Raw genomic sequence first — 17,500 nt, forward strand, 5'->3', positions numbered from 1 at the left:
CGTGTTGGTGTGGGTTTCCTCCAGGTGCTCCGGTTACAGTCCAAACACATGCGCTATAGGGGAATTGATCAACTAAATTGGTCGTAGTGTATGTGAATGTGTGTATGGTTATACTGGGTTGCCGCTGAAAGGATATCCGCTGCGTAAAACACATGCCGGAATAGTTGCCGGTTCATTCTGCTGTGGCAAACTTTGATAAATCAGAAACTTAGATGAAGGAAAATGAATGAATGAAATAATAAAAGTCAGACCGGAAACACAAACTTGTGCAACAAGTTTTGCAGCTCGCTGCATCGCAAAGCTCAAGCTCTGTGAACTCTGACCCAGGGGCGCAACTGCACATTTACTGATGCGGCTTCAACTTTTGCGTGCCCCCCTTCAATCCAACTATATTTTAAAACAGGCAAGTGATAAAATGTGGAAAATATTTCCATCAATAAATTAAAGATATTTTTCATAAAGATAGCAATATGCTTCATACTATTTCAGTTGTGTTCAGAACTGCGAAACTGTATTTTTTTGAAGTAGTAAAAGGTATAATTACATTAAGCATGTTAAGTTGCAAAGAAATGCATCTTTTTCACTCACTAAATGATTATAGCACCTTGACTAGCCTTGCTTTTGGACACTTTGTACTACATTTGTCAAAACTAAGTGATAGACATGGGAGTCCTAAAGGGCAAAAGAACACTGCAATTACTTCTCACATGCATACTGTGAGAAGTGTAAGGTCTGTCTTTGCAAGAACAATTGACTGAAACTGCTAAAAGTGAAATAAAAAAGACTGTCAAATGTTTAGTGTAAAAAAAACAGAAACAAACTGTGTGAAATAATAATATTAAGAAGATAATTAATTGAAATGTTATAACTTTGTTTGTAGCTAAAATTAAAATAGTTTTGAGCTAAGAAGTTACCAAAAGGCCTGATGAATCAATATGATACATAATAAATTCAGAAAAATACGTATATGGTATGAAAAATGGGGGGGGAGGGGGGGAATGATTTTTTAATTTAATAAAATACAATATTATGCGCGTATAAAATGCTAAATAAACTTTTTTAACTACATATATAAATATATATATATATATATATATATATATATATATATATATATATATATATATATATATATATATATATATATATATTATTTGAAACTTTTAATATGGATAATTTCAAAAATAGTTTTGGCACAATGGCGCCCCCCATGTGTGGCGCCCCTATGCGCCGCATATACTGCATACCCCCTTTTTGCGCCACTGCTCTGACCTGGTCAGAAATGTTAAAAATATGGACCAATCGCTCGCATTTTGTTAATGTCTAATCATCTTGTTTAATCCCGCCCCTTTTCACAGTACTGAACTACAGAATTTCGCAAGCGCGTAATCCAGTGTGACTGCAGCTTAGATCTAGTGGGTCAAAATTGACCCAAAGGACAACCACTGTAGCCTAACGCCCTATTCACACGGGGCGTCAGCATCAACGCTTCCCATTCACTTTAAATGGGTGACGTTAGGCATTGCGGAACTGCATTGTGGATCCGTCGGCGACTCTTCAGAGGTGTTGCTTGCTGCAGAAGTTGGGACTAGCTCAACTTTTCAAGCACCGATGGAGGCGTCAGCCAATTAGATCGCTGTATGCAAATACACCAGCTAGACAGTGGCCTATTGCTGACTGAATTTCATTGGCTGACGCTGCTATGACGATCGCATCAGCCCCAACTTCACACACGCCTTCAATCAACCGCTGACGCTGAAGCCCCGTGTGAATGGGGCTTAAATGAATAAGTTCCAATCAAGCACTGAAGTTTTACAGCATTTATTTACATTTCTGATGTGTAAAGACACAGCGTTGGATGTGAACTGTCATAATTCGAGCTGAAACGCCTCCACCTCGCGTGTTTGATACTCCTGCTCTCTCTCTGTCGTCTTGCATTAGCGTCAGCGCTGTTTTCCAGCGGTGCGCTCTGATTGCTATTCCGCGCACAGACAGACGTGTCAGGCTTATGAGAGAACGGCTCGGCTCTAATCTTTTCCAAATCGCTCTGCAAAAATGTCTCTCTCAGATTTGGTCAGCTGGTTTTTGAAGTGGATCCCCTGCGGTCGGGCTTCATTTAAAAGTGCACAGAATGAGCCGCGTGTCCGTCCTCACGGGGGCCGTTCGATGGATTGTCTTTCATTTAAAAGGTCCATAAAGCGTTCGAATCGGCTGCTCATTATGGACCGCAGATCCTACACCTCAGCTGGAGAACCTGCTTCATGTGATTCTCCTAAAATTCGTCTGGAGAAATCAGCAGGTCAGCTTTTGTCATGCTGTAAGAACAAACTGCATTTTTACAAACCTAAATCAAACGATGTTGAGACAGTATGGAAAATGCAAATAAAAAAAAGACAGTAATGATTTTTTAATATTTACTTTGACTTGTTTTTCATTGCAGACAATATGAACACAACATATTTCACGTTTTTTCCTGGCCGACTTCATTTCATTTGTAAATATACATCCTTTCCTGTCATTTAGACCTGCAACACATCCCAAAACAAGTTGTGACAGGAGCAGTTTAGGGCTGGTCAGCAGGTAAACTGGTTAAATAATGATGTGATGTGAAACAGGTGATGTCAACAGGTGATTGTAATCATGATTTGCTACAAAAGCAGCATCCAAGAAAGGTCCTTTAGGAGCAAAGACGGGCCGAGGATCACCAACAAATACATGTGAAATGTTTAAAAACAATGTTCCTCAAAGAAAGAGAGGAAGACATTTGGATATTTCACCTTCAACAGTGCAGGACAGCATTAAAAGATTCAAGGAATCTGGAGGAATTTCAGTGTGTAAAGGACAAGAGTGCAAACCTAAGCTGAACAACCGTGATCTCCGGTCCCTCAGGGGGCGCTGCATCAAAAATCCTCACTCATCTATGAGCCAGATCAGCACATGAGCCCAGGAATACTGCGGCAAACCTTTGTCAGTACCACAATATATAGTTACATCCATGAATGCCAGCTAAAACTGTACTGTGCCAAAAGGAAGCCCTATGTTAACAGTGTCCAGAAGCGCCGTCGACTATTCTGGGCATCAGAGATGGACCATCACACAGTGGAAACATGTACTGTGGTCTGATAAGTCAGTATTTCAGGTATTTTTTGGGATGAATGAATGCCATGCAGTGTTTAGGATTTATTTCCAGCTGAGGCGGCAGACTCTGTTGGGCCTTTAACAGACATCTACTGACAACCTGTGGCGTTATTTCAATGACAAATGTCTTCAGCCCAATATTACAAGTCGAGATCGCGTTTATGTGATACAAGCATGCTAATCTCTTTGCTTGCCCGCCGATTTCCTCTGTTTGTGCACAAAACTTCTTGCACGCCCTCAAATATACTCTGCTCAAGTGCAGATTTTCTTGTGCGCTCTCAAATAAACATTGCTGAAGCACGATTTCTGCATTTGGTGCATAAATATGCTAGGAATATTTATGAATGTCTCCTATAGACTTACAGAGTGGCATTAATGCATCCTGAATTAAAGTAAAACGGCTATAAACTCCAGCGAGATAAAGTGATCGTATGCAGAGCCCTAAACCTTTATCGATAAAGTATAATTATGGAAACCATGTTCATCTTAACTAAAAGCTTTGTCGCGTTTGCTGGCCTCACGCACCTGTCAGTCAGACAGTCAGCATGTCACAGCACTACAGCAGTTACACAAAAGTTTGCGCTGTTATAATTCACTTATTTTTTAATACGTTTTGTTGCGATTATAACCCGCTATTAAAATAAAGAACTGAATGCTTTGAATGAGAAGTTGTAATGTTGCCATGGCGGGATGAATTTTGGTATGGCGCCCCGCCATGGAAGAATGAATATAGGGGAAAAAGGTAAAAATAAATACAAGTAGACATACATTAAATACACAAATACAAGTCAAAGTAAATTTACAGATCATTCTCTGTAAACATTAGAGATGGTTGTGCATGAAAATCCCAGTAGATCAGCAGTTTCTGAAATACTCAGACCATCTTGTCGGAAAATATGGCGAAAAGTCCTCCATGACGGTAATAGTTTGATTGCGGTGTTTACTTCAATAATGCCACTAATATCAGAATACTCCACATGTCTTAATTCCATTTCTGTTTAGTTCAGTTATGACTTTAGTCAGATGAAGGTCATTAAAAATGGCTGTTTGGAGCTTATGTAGGCCTACAGTTCAACATTCATGTTTAACTGAATAAACAGTGAGTAAACACAAGTCCATCTTATTGAACATCATTTATTGTCATCACCAATTATCAGAGTCGAACAGTTTCTTAAGCAGTTCGTGATGCATTTGGAAACAGGAGATGGGCCCCTGGTCTAATGCGCCACCTGGCTTGAGAAACCCGCTCTCAAAGACTTACTATTTGGGTAGCACACATATTCTGAATGCCTTCGGCAGAGTTCAAATGAGCCATTTTAATCTAGATTAATTTCAAGATTACAGTGAAATTAATGTAGATTAAAAAATGTATCTATGCCCACCTATAATATATATATATATATATATATATATATATATATATATATATATATATATATATATATATATATATATATATATATATATATATATATATATATAGCACACTACTGTACTTAACCCATATATTGTTTTTCCTACTATATACCATATAAATTAGTATTGACATATTCATACACAGGGGTTGCCTTTATGAATGGCTCATTTATTAATACAGATTGTTTAAAATTCTATCTGGTAATTTCTTTTAGTATTGATTTTCTACACTGATCAATGAAGCTGCCGATAATCATGAAAACAGCACGCTTCCTCATGCCACATTTGCTTATATAACATAAACTCTCGCAGAGTTATTTCCTCCTCCATATATTGGATTTTGAAAAATGCATTTCACTACAATAAGAGAAAAATATGATTAGATAAAGCAATTTAATTTACCACCTTGTAAAAATCAACACCAAATGCTAAATTATAATGGAAATGCATCACAGACACTGATTATTATCTTGGCAAATAAGCAGATCTCAGTGATGTCGGCTAGTAATGCATTGGCTTTGACTGTATGTGTGCGTGTGTCTGCAGCGACGGTAGTTTTATGTCACCGTAGGAGGGAAATTAGCATGCTGATTGGAGAGATGCAGCGGCTCGTAACGGCCTATGATTTCAGTCCTCTAGATCCTCTAATGGAGAACGCAGGAGCGAGGGCGTCCCATTGACGTTTCTCAGCCTGTCAGAGTGACGACGTCACTATTTTAATCATTGACTGTACATCACATCCTCCCGCAGAGATGGAGACAGGACAGTAAGAACAGAATGCACTTCAGTACAGTCAAGAGGAAAACAACATACAGCGGGGGAAATAAGTATTGAACACGTCACCATTATTCTCAGAACACATTTGTGCTGCTGTTGTCTTCTGTTCTTCATCGGATGTTGGTAACAACCAAAGAAATCAATATTTAAAACTAATTAGTTTACAAGCAAAGTTATGTGTAATAAATTGAAATGACGCAAGGAAGAAGTATTGAACACATGAAGAAAGGAAGGTGTAGAAAGACATGAAAAGACCAGACAGCAGCTGAAATTTCTCTCAGTAGCAATCTTCAGCCTTTCGTCATTGTAAATTAATATCATATGTTCAATACTTATTTCCCCCGCTGTATGTTTTAATTTTTAAAGCTTTAGTTGGTAAATTATCACAGCATATATCTACTTTGTTGATGTACTGCTTAAGTAGGGGATAGCGGGGACTAAAGTAACATTTGTAATAAAAACCTAATTTTAAAAGAATGTTTTTTGCAGAAATACAGTGTATATTTTCGCTGTGGTTACTAAGTCACGAGTGGTCTGTCAAAATCAGCTGTTGTTTTGTATCAATGCAGAAGAACTCCAATACCTGCACTTTAAATAAAAGGTGCACATTGTTAATTTTGCCAAAGTCAGCAGGGACGAAAGCAACACACGCGCGGGTCAAACAACATTTGCTAAATATACTTACTTAATCTTGTTTATTTTATTTGTATCTGACTATGACCTTTTTCATTTTAACATATTTTGTCCTTCATTTTTGCAAAAAAAAAAAAAATTATTAAACTGCATTTTGATTTTATATATTAAAATATATTTTAATATATTTTAATTTAGCTCCATCAAATGTTTCAGAAGCAGTCCAACAATGCAAAATGTAAACATTTTCTCCAATTTTAAATATATTTATTAATTATTATTTATACATCTACATTGTAAGGTATAAGACTAACAAATGTTCGTCCAATTAAAATTTGTCAGGCTGACAATTCTCACAATTTTTTTTTTCTAAGGTTTTTTTTTTACATGATTTATTTTTGGCCTTTTTGCCTTTATCAGGTAGGACGGTATTGAGACAGGAAGCAAAGCTGGAGAGAGAGAGAAGGGGGGGTAGGGTAGGGAAATGTCCCCGAGCCGGGATTCGAACTCGGGACGCCCTGACGTGCTACTATATGTGAGTGCTCTAACCACTAGGCTATTGTGCCTGTCTGTAAACAACTGTACAGTTGAAGTCAGAATTATGAACCTCCCTGAATTATTAGCCCTTCTGTTTATTTTTTTCCGAAATTTCTGTTTAATGGAGAGCAGATTTCATTTAACACATTTCTAATCATAATAGTTTTAATAACTCATCTCTAATAACTGATTTATTTTTTCTTTGCCATGATGATAGTAAATACACTAGATATTCTTCAAGACACTTCTATACAGCTTAAAGTGACATTTAAAGACTTTAGGTTAATTATGTTAACTAGGCAGGTGAGGGTAATTAGGCAAGTCATTGCACTGTTGAAGTCAGAATTATTCGCCCCCTTTGAATATTTTTTCCTTTTTAAATATTTCCCAGATCATGTTGAACAGAGCAAGGAAATTTTCACAGTATGTCTGATAATATTTTTTCCTCTGTAAAAAGTTTTATTTGTTTTATTTCGGCTAGAATAAAGGCAGTTTTACATTTTTTAAACATTAATTTTTTACATTATAACATTAATCATAATTTTTTAACAATATTGTTAGCCCCTTTAAGCTATATATTTTTTTCCAGATTTTTTTCCTGATGAAACCATCGTGTGTGTGTGTGTGTGTGTGCGTGTGTGTGTGTGTGTGTGTGCGTGCTTGTGTGTGATAAACATACAGCATTGTGTTATTATAATCATAATTATAATTATCATGTAATCATAATATAATTACTTTCTTCAAAAAGGACCCGTGAATTTGCAGAAACAATACGGTCTCAGTGGTGTGAAGATAAAGTGGATTTAATTTGCATTCAAGCTGTTGTTAGAGAAAATCAGCATGCCTGCTCATTTGATCATTCTGAACTAATCACACAATATAAATTGCAAACAAAACTAAAACAAGAGCATCTCAGCCCACATATACTGGATTTATAGTCATTCTAACTGCATAAACGGCTACAAAGAGAGTGTGTACTTTCTGCTTTAATGAATATTGTGCATTTTACATGTCAGCATATGACACCCTGATGCACAAACCCTAAGTTCATCTCAAGTTGCATGTGTGTATTTTTTTTGCAATGGCCAAATATATGTAGATTATATCTGTCAATCTTTTCTTTTATGCGCAAAGTCATTAGAATATTAAGTAAATAGAGATATTTGTACTAATTTAGTAAATGTACTACCATAAATACACCAAAACACAATTTTTGATGAGTAATGTGCATGGCTAAGAAGTTCAACAAGAAAAACAAAACAAAACATAAAAACATGTGGGGTTTTCTTTTTCAGTAATTTGAACTTTTTGTGTCTCCAGATTCCAGATTTTGTCTCAGCTTGTCTCGAAGTTGTGTTAGCTAAGTATTGTTCTGTTTTAACAAAGTATAAATTAAGCAAAAGTTGATTTGTTCACGGTTTAGATAATGATTAAATCTCTAATTCCAAAATTTACACATGACTTTAATCTTTTTTTCAAGTGTCGCAATATTTATTTATTTATTTATTTATTTATTTATTTATTTATTTATTTATTTATTTATTTATTTATTTATTTATTTATTTATTTATTTATTCATTTATTTATTTGTTTATTTTTAAGTCACAGTTTAGGTAATGCAAAAAGCTCTTTTGCCAAAACATTTACAATTATGACTGTTTTGTGGTCCATGGGTCACATTTGTGTGATTAATTTAATTTAATCGTATTTGTTTAATTTTATTTATTTATTTATGTTTATTTTACTTTTATTTATGTATGTATTTTTTAATTTATTTTTATTTAGTTACAGTTCAGGTGATGCATACATCCCAATTTCCACAAATTGATATTGGGCGGTTGGCTTTGTGGTTTAGTGTCACACCATTTGTTTATGTATTTATTTGTTTATTATGCATAAATCTTAATTTCCAAAGCGTAACATTTATGACTGTTTTTGTGGTCCAGGGTCACTTTATTTCATTTTGTTCACTTATTTATTTCATAACTCATTTATTTATTTGTTTAGTCACAGTTCCGATAATACATAGATACACGTCTGGCTGGTTTTGTGTCTCAGGGTTGCATTGTTTTATTTTATTTTATTTTATTTTATTTTATTTTATTTTATTTTATTTTATTTTGTTTATTTATTTATTTATTTATTTATTTATTTATTATTATTATTATTATTTTTTATTATTTTTTATTTTATTATTTTATTTTATTTTATTTTATTTTATTTTATTTTACTTTATTTATTTATTTATTTATTTATTTATTTATTGGTTGGTTTGTTTGTTTGTTTGTTTAATTCATTTATTCACAGTTTAGATAATGCACAAATCTCAATTTCCAAAAATTCACATTTATGACTTATTTTGTGGTCTATTGTTACATAATTTAATTTAATTAATTCATTTATTTATTTATTCTTCTTTTTTATAATTTATCTGTTTAAATGTATGCTGTTTTAATTCATTTAATTTATTATAATTATTATTTATTAATTAATTTATTTTTTTTATTTCTTTCTTTCTTTGTTTTGTAAATATATTAACTCTCAGGTCAAAGGTCAGTTTTACTGAATTTCAGTCTATGTCTCATGTTCAAAACATGTTTTTAGTGTGTGTGTGTGCGCATGTGTGTGAGTTGCTGGTGTCAGTAGAGGGCAGTGTATATCTGCTTTCCTCTGGTCTTCTCATAGAGCCACACTGTCTCCGCATCTTCACCCAGCGAGCTTTAATAAAGATCAGATGGAGAATGCGAATCTCGCAAGACATTCAAACACCTCCGAGCCTCCAACACACTCCACAAACCTCACATCTGCAAGACCACAGCTAAAATACTAATACAACACTTAATAAAATACAGCAGCAGGCAGAGAAGATCAGAACCAGGCCTTCTCACAGTAGTCCATGCTTAAAATGCAAGCTTCAAGAGTATGTGGTATGCACAGACATTTCCCACATGATGTCGAACAGATTCAGGAAATTTTCACAGTATTTCCTATAATGTTTTTTCTTCTGGAGAAAGTCTTATTTGTTTTATTTCAGCTAGAATAAAAGCAGTTTTTAATGTTTTAAAGCCATTTTTAGGTCAGTATTATTAGCCCCCTTAAGCAATATTAGTTTTGGATTGTCTCCAGAACAAACCACTGTTATACAATGACTTGCCTAATTACCCTAACTTTACCCTAATTACCCTAGTTAAGCCTTTAAATGTCACTTTAAGCTGAATACTAGTGTCTTAAAGAGTATCTAGTCTAAAAAAAGAAAATAAATCAGTTATTAGAGATGAGTTATTAAATCTATTATGATTAGAAATGTGTTGAAGAAATCTTCACGTTAAACAGAAATTGGGGGTAAAATATAGGACGGTTAATAATTCTGACTTCAACTGTATGTAAATATTTTAGTTTTGTATTTTTTTAATATTTTATATGTTTTATTTATATATACTCAATGTTTGTAAATATAATATGTAAATACAAACTTTTATTTTATATGCCATTAATCATTTGACGGCACTAAAATAAAGTAAACGTAAATTAAATATTGTCTTGTTTTTATAAATAATAAGTCAAAACTAACTGAGTTTTTTCTTAAAACAAGCGACATAATCTGCCAATAAAATAATCTTGTTTTTGGTTGGAAAAAAGTTTGTTTTGCTCACTTCATCGGCAGATTTACCGTCTTTTCAGAAAAATCTCACTTCATTTTGACTCATTATTTCTGAAAGCAAAACAATATCATTACATGTTCAGAAAATGCTGTATAAGATTTAGCAAATACGATTTATTTGATATTTGGACTAGAAACAAGACAAAATTATTCAAAATTTCCTCTGAATTTTCTTTTTCCAGTATTTCCCAAATTGTGATTTCTCACAATATTTCCTATAAGGTTTAATCTTCCGGAGAAAGTCTTATATAATTTATTTGGGCTAGAATAAAAGCAGTTCTTATTTTTTTTAAACCCATTTTAAGCTCAATATTATTAGCCCCCTTCAGCAATATTAGTTTTGGATTGTCTCCAGAACAAACCACTGTTATACAATGACTTGCCTAATTACAATAACTTTACCCTAATTACACTAGTGAAGCCTTTAAATGTCACTTTAGGCTGAATACTAGTGTCTTAAAGAGTATCGAGTCCAATATATATACATGCCTTATATATACAGCGGGCTAATAATTCAGACTTAAGCTGTACATCTTAAATGCAGTATAAGTCACTGTGGATAAGAGCATGTGGGAAATGCAGAAGGCGTTTGTTATCTTCCGCTGACCAATTCATTTACATTCATGCATTTGGCAGACGCTTTTATCCAGACGTGCGGTGCATTAAGACTGTACATTTGATCAATTCATGCTTTTTCCTTCACTATTTTATTAGTGGGCAGAGTATTATTAAGTGCTTAAGTGCAACGTGAGTCATGTTCATTCATACGACCACTGTGACTGCAGCGTTAGATCAAATAATTCTTGCTTATTCGTGAATGTACAGTATTGATTAATCATGCTTGATCTGCGCATGTTCTGGAAAAGAAGAAATCTCTAAAATATCTGCTAATATATAAAGTGCATCCGTAAGGCAGCTTTCCTGTTGACGAAGCTGATGCGTTTACTGTATATTGAAATAATCTATATCAAATATTTCCCTAGTGATGTTTAACGGCGCACAGTATTTTCTTTTTTATTATTTTACACTATTTTAAAATGTTTTTTCTTTTTTCTTATTTTTCTTACTTTTTTTGTTGGCTAGAATAAAAGTAGTTTTAATAAATGTTAATATGATTCTTAAGGTCAATATTATTATTATTATTATTATTATTATTATTATTATTATTATTATTATTAACTATTATTAACCTTAATTATTATTGAGGTTATATAACATTATTATAATTGGTATTATTCTTATTATTAATTATTATAAAAACATTCTATATTTTTATATAAGTCTCTTTTATCATGATTATTATTGTTAGTTGTTATAAAATATGACACAATTTTTGAAGTCAAGATTATTTTTAATATTAATTATGATTATTAATATGTAATTGGTGAGGTGATGATGATGATGATGATGATGATTATTATTTATAAAAAATCACCGTTTTTAAAGTCAATATTATTATTATTATCATCATTAATTATTGAAATATTATATAATTTCTATTGTTAATATTATTTTTAAAATAATTATTTTAATAACATATTTTAAAGGTTTTTGTTATTAATATTATTTATTTAAAATATTCTATTAAAATATTATTATTAAAATATTATATTATTTTAAATAAATTAATAATACTGATATATACATTTTAGGGTGATTTTAGTTCCTAATAGTTATATTTATTTTTATAAAAAATTATATAATTTTTAAGGTCAACATTATTCCTATTTATTGTTATTAAAATATATAAATTTCAAAATCAATATTATTATTATTAATGTTTTAAAGTATTATATTATTGTTAAAGTCATTATTATTATTATTATTTATTATTATTATTATTATTATTATTATTATTATTATTATTCATTTATTCATTTTCTTTTGGCTTTATTCATAAGGGGTCACTACAGTGAAATGAACTGTAAACTTATTCAGGATATCTTTTACTACACAGTGGATGCCCTTCCAGCGCCAACCCAGTACTGGGAAATATTATTATTATTATTATTAATATTATTATTTTTTATTATTATTATTATTTTTTTTTTTACTAAAGCATAATATAACAAAATTTAATTTTTAAGGTCAATGTTATTTTAAATATTAATTATGATATTTAAAAAAATAATGTTGAGGTTATTATTATTATCATTATTTATTATTAATGTTTATATAATTTTAAAATCTATATTATTATTATTATTATTATTATTATTATTATTATTATTATCATCATTACTTGTTATTAAAAATATCAAATTTCTTAGGTCAATATTATTTTAATATGAATGATAATAATACCATTTAAATGGGGTTTATTATAATGTTGTTTATTTAAAATACTATATTATTTTTTTATATTAATTATTTATAATATATAAAATTTAATGTGATTATTATTAATAATAGGTATTATTATTATTTCAAAAATTTGTTTCTAAGGTCAGGGGTGTCGCTGTGGTGGGAGTTTTTAAGGGCCCACGCCGTTTTGGGACCCCCAGAGATACTATTAGAGTTCCACCAGAACATCCCCCAATTACCCTGCTCTTCACTTTCATCCATATGCTTAAAAAGTTGCCAGTTCATTCCGCTGTGGCGATAAATAAGGCACTAAGCCGAAGGATGTTGAATGAATAGTTTGAACAAGCAGCAAAAGTAATAGTCTGAGAGTTTTGCTGACTCTTTGGAAAGTTTCTGTGGAGAAAGTAGCTCGCGTCACATCAGGAATTATTGTGAGTTATTATCTAGCTGATGTGTTTGCGTTACAGTCGTTCACTGAGGTCAGACTTTCTCTGGATTTAGCACAATGAATCATGGGAAATGAACAGCAGACAGGACGAGCGCAGGGTTCAGTGATGTGAAGCGCTCACAGGTTTGCTAACAAGCTTTAAAGGTTAGAGCGCAGATACGTGCGCGCGTGTGTGTGTGTGTGTGTGTGTGTGTCTGTGGCTCAGTGTCTTGTGTGTGTGTGTGTGATGCAGGTGGATGTGATAATGATCTCTCTTGGGGTGTGTGTGTGTGTGTGTGTGTGTGTGTGTGTGTGTGTGTTGCTGTCTTTCAAGTATCAGCTTTCGCCAGCAATTCTTCTATACACAGACACACACACACACACACACACACACAACCACACACGTTCATTCATTCATTTTCCTTCAGCTTAGTCCCTTTATTAATCAGGGGTCGCCACAGCGGAATGAACCACCAACTATTCCAGCATATGTTTGACACAGCGGATGCCCTTCCAGCTGCAAGCTAGTTATGGGAAACACCCATACACACTCATTTACGCACACTCTCATACGCTATGGCCAATTTGGTTCATCAAGTGCATGTGTTTGGACTGTGGGTGAAATGGTTAGCCCTGTGGCCCCACAGCAAAAAGGTCACTGGTTCGAGTCCCGGCTGGGTCAGTCAAACTATTAAATGTCAGATGAACTAAATTGGCCATAGTGAATGAGTGTGTGTGTGTGTGTGTGTGAGAATGAGTGTGTATGGATGTTTCCCAGTACTGGGTTACAGTTAAAAGAGCATCTGCTGTGTAAAACATATGCTGGATTAGTTGGCGGTTCATTCTGCTGTGGCGACTCTTGATAAATAAAGAGACTAAGCGGAAGGAATTATTTTAATACAGAGATGATGATGCTGGAGCATTTCTATGAAGCACCACTGCAGGGTTTACGCTCTTCTTTACACTCCAGAGATAAAAAACGAGAGCAAACAGCAGACAGGAATGGACAGAATGAGTGAAAATGTCCTCCAACCGGGAGAGAAAAGGCAAAACTCTCCCGCTGGCAGAAGCTGAAGCACACATCGATCAGAAAAACACGCTCGCGGTGTGTGAGAGAGAGGTTAATCTGGGCACAGGAGTCTTCTTTTAAAGCCTGCGTGAGAGAGTGTGTGTGTGTGTGTGTGTGTGTGTGTGTGTGTGTGTGTGTGTGTGTGTGTGTGTGTGTGTGTGTGTGTGTGTGTGTGTGTGTGTGTGTGTGTGTGTGTGTGTGTGTGTGTGTGTGTGTGTGTGTGTGTGTGTGTGTGTGTGTGTGTGTGTGTGTGTGTGTGTGTGTGTGTGTGTGTGTGTGTGCGCGCGTGTGTGTGTGTGTCGGTTTTCACATATAAAAACGTTTAAGGAACTCTTGAGAAATGTCACCCCTGGGGTTGACTGTCACTCGGGGATTTCTCGGAGATGCATAAACGCAGACACAAACACACTCGGCTGTGTATGAATACACTCACCGGCCACTTTATGACCTGTTCAAGCACATGTTAAGGCCTGAATGTCCAAGGAAAGCAACTGAATGCATCTGAACTGGTAGACCTGATCAAGAAGATCTGCTGAAGTCCAGACCGAGCATCAGAATGAGGTGGAAAGGGGATTTAAGTGGCATGTTTGTTGGAGTATTTCAGGAACTGTGGATCTACTTTCAGAGAATGTTTACTGAGAATGGTCTAAAAAGGAGAAAGTATACTGTGATTTCACTGCAAAAATCTGCTCTTCTTGCCTTTTTTTGCCCTTTATCTAGTCCAGAACTCTTAAATCAAGAAGCATTTCTAGACAAGCAAAGCGTATTGTCTTGTTTTAAGAAGTAACACGTCAAAATTAGGTGAGTTTTTTTCTCACTTTCCTTAAACGTATTATATAACTTCCAAGGTCAATATTACTTTTAATATTAATATTTATTAATAATATCTCCTTTTAAAGTTGTTTATTATAAATAATATTTATTGTAAAAAAATTATTATAAATATTATTATTGTTAATTATTGTTATAATAAAAATATATAATTTTAAGGTCAACATTGTTCTTATTAATTGTTATTAAAATATAATTGTTTAATCACTTTTATTATTTTAAAAATTGTTTTAAGAAGTTCAGTCATTTTCTTTTTGGCTTAGTCCCTTTATTTATCCGGAGTTGCCACAGCGGAATGAACCACCAACTTATCCAGCATATCTTTTACGCAGTGGATGCCCTTCCAGCTGCAACCCATCTCTGGGTGTTTTAAGAAGTAATACATGAAAATTAAGTGAGTTCTTCCATACTTTCCTTAAACATATTATATAACTTCCAATGTCAATATTATTTTTAATATTAATATTTAGTAATAACATATAATTTTAAAGGTTTTTATATAATTTTTATTGTTAAAAATATATATTTTTATTAATTATATAAAAAATAATAATTATAATTATTATTTATAATTAATAATAATACTTATTATAAAAATATTACATTTTAAGGTCAACATTATTTTATTGATTGTTATTAAAATATGAATTTTTAATATTTTTTAATATTTTTATTTATTGTTTCAAGAAGTTCATTCATTCATTTTCTTTTTGACTTAGTCCCTTTATTAATCCGGAGTCGCCACAGCGGAATGAACTGCCAACTTATCCAGCATATGTTTTACTTCCTGCCGCAACCCATTCACTCTCATTCACACACACACACACACACACACTCATACACCACAGCCATTTTAGTTCATTAATTCCCCTACAGCACATGTGTTTGGACTGTGGGGGAAACCCACACCAACACGGGGAGAACATGCAAACTCCACCCAGAAACACTCCTAACCCTGTCGGGACTCGAACCAGTGACGTTCTTGCTGTAAGGCAACAGTCCTAAGCACTGAGCCATGGTGCCACCCAAGTCAAAAAATGTAAACTAATAAATATAATTAATCAAATTAAATGTTCATTTAACAATTAAACAGTTAAATTATTACTCTAAACTCTGGTATAAAGCAACTTCAGGTTGGAGATTTGTTTGTGCACAGATGTGCTTTTTGTTTTGAGTCACTGCAGAGAAAAATAAAGCAGTTCTAACCCAGCAGGTGGACTTAATAAAGTGGTCGGCGAGTGTGGAATAATCGAGTGTAGTAGTGGATTATTGCAGTGTATGAATAATGCATGAGAGATTTTTTTAAATGGTTTGTTATAGGTCATTTATAAGACTCCGCCCACCCTCATTTGCATTATGCACTATAAAAACCGCTGGTCGTTTGGTTCAGATAAAGCGCTTCACCAGACCTCACTGATCTGCGTAAAAGCATCTGCTGAATGAATGAAATAAAACTGTTAAAGACCCAATGAAGAGCTATTCCGGTAAACACAGGGGAGTATAAGTCAGACGAGGGCTGGATAATATATGGCTGGTATTTTAGGAACAAGAGAGAAACACTGAAGACGAAAAAGGGAGATGATTTCCTTGCCCAGTCTGTGGGCGCAAAGCAACACAAGAGAAATGAACATAAAACTCTGCATGTGTGTGTGTGTGTGTGTGTGTGTGTGTGTGTGTGTGTGTGTGTGTGTGTGTGTGTGTTTACCTGCAGATATGCAGTTTTCGACAGCGTCTTCTAGAGCAGCTCTTCCGTAGGTTTTCCTAAAGTTCATTATGATCGCTCCGTTCCAAAACCCAGCGAGCGCGCTTTGCCATCCGCCTCCTACATAGTCAGCTGTCTTCTAAGATGACATCTTGACTGAGATTGAGCCTCGTGAGTGGCAGATTTGGAGTGTTACTCAATAACACACAATTTGGGAACACTCTTAGGGAATTTATAATGCTGTCAACATTTCACAAAAGGGCGTCACGGTGGCTCAGTGGTTAGCACTGTGCCATCACAGCAAGAAGGTCGCTGGTAGGAGTCCCGGGGTTCAGTTGGCATTTCCGTGTGGAGTTTGCATGTTCTCCTTGTGTTGGTGTGGGTTTGGTCCACAGTCCAAACATATTCATTCATTCATTGTCTTTTGGGCTTAGTACCTTTATTCATCAGGGGTCACCACAGCAGAATGAACCGCCAGCTTATCCAGCATATGTTTTACGCAGCAGCTAGAATGGCATCCACTGCCACCGCCTACCTTGTCACCTTCACTGTCTCCTGTAAGCATATATTTGTATTAATGGTTATTTGACCTCATCTGTTGGACTGATTTATTTAGGCCAGGCCCATTGGGAATAAATGCCACAGTCTACGTTTTTGCGAAACATAGAGTACGTTGCTTCAGATATGTGTTGTTGCATGTTTCAATTGACACATCCACTAGAGGGCGCTGTTTACTTTTTGGCAAATCTGAAATATGTTACTTAAGGTGCAGTATTATACTTCGGTTTAGACCTATATGTATCAGGGGTTGCCACAGCGTAATGAACTGCCAACTATTCCAACAAACAATTGAAGTCAAAATTATTAATTTAATTATTTTTTAAAATATTTTTAAAATATTTCCCAAATGATGTTTAACAGAGCAAGGAAATTTTCACAGTATGTCTGATAATATTTTTTCTTCTGGAAAAAGTGCAGCTGGAATAAAAGCAGATTTATATATAT

General features: G+C 34.0%; 1 protein-coding gene across 7 annotated transcripts in view; it reads left to right on the forward strand.

The window, feature by feature from the left end:
* The window catches only part of trpc7b (transient receptor potential cation channel, subfamily C, member 7b), a 112,375-nt gene that overhangs the window by 84,299 nt on the left and 10,576 nt on the right, over window positions 1-17,500 (forward strand).

Source organism: Danio rerio, chromosome 14, assembly GCF_052040795.2.
Source record: "Danio rerio strain M-AB ecotype USA chromosome 14, GRCz13ab, whole genome shotgun sequence".
NCBI lineage: Eukaryota > Metazoa > Chordata > Actinopteri > Cypriniformes > Danionidae > Danio > Danio rerio.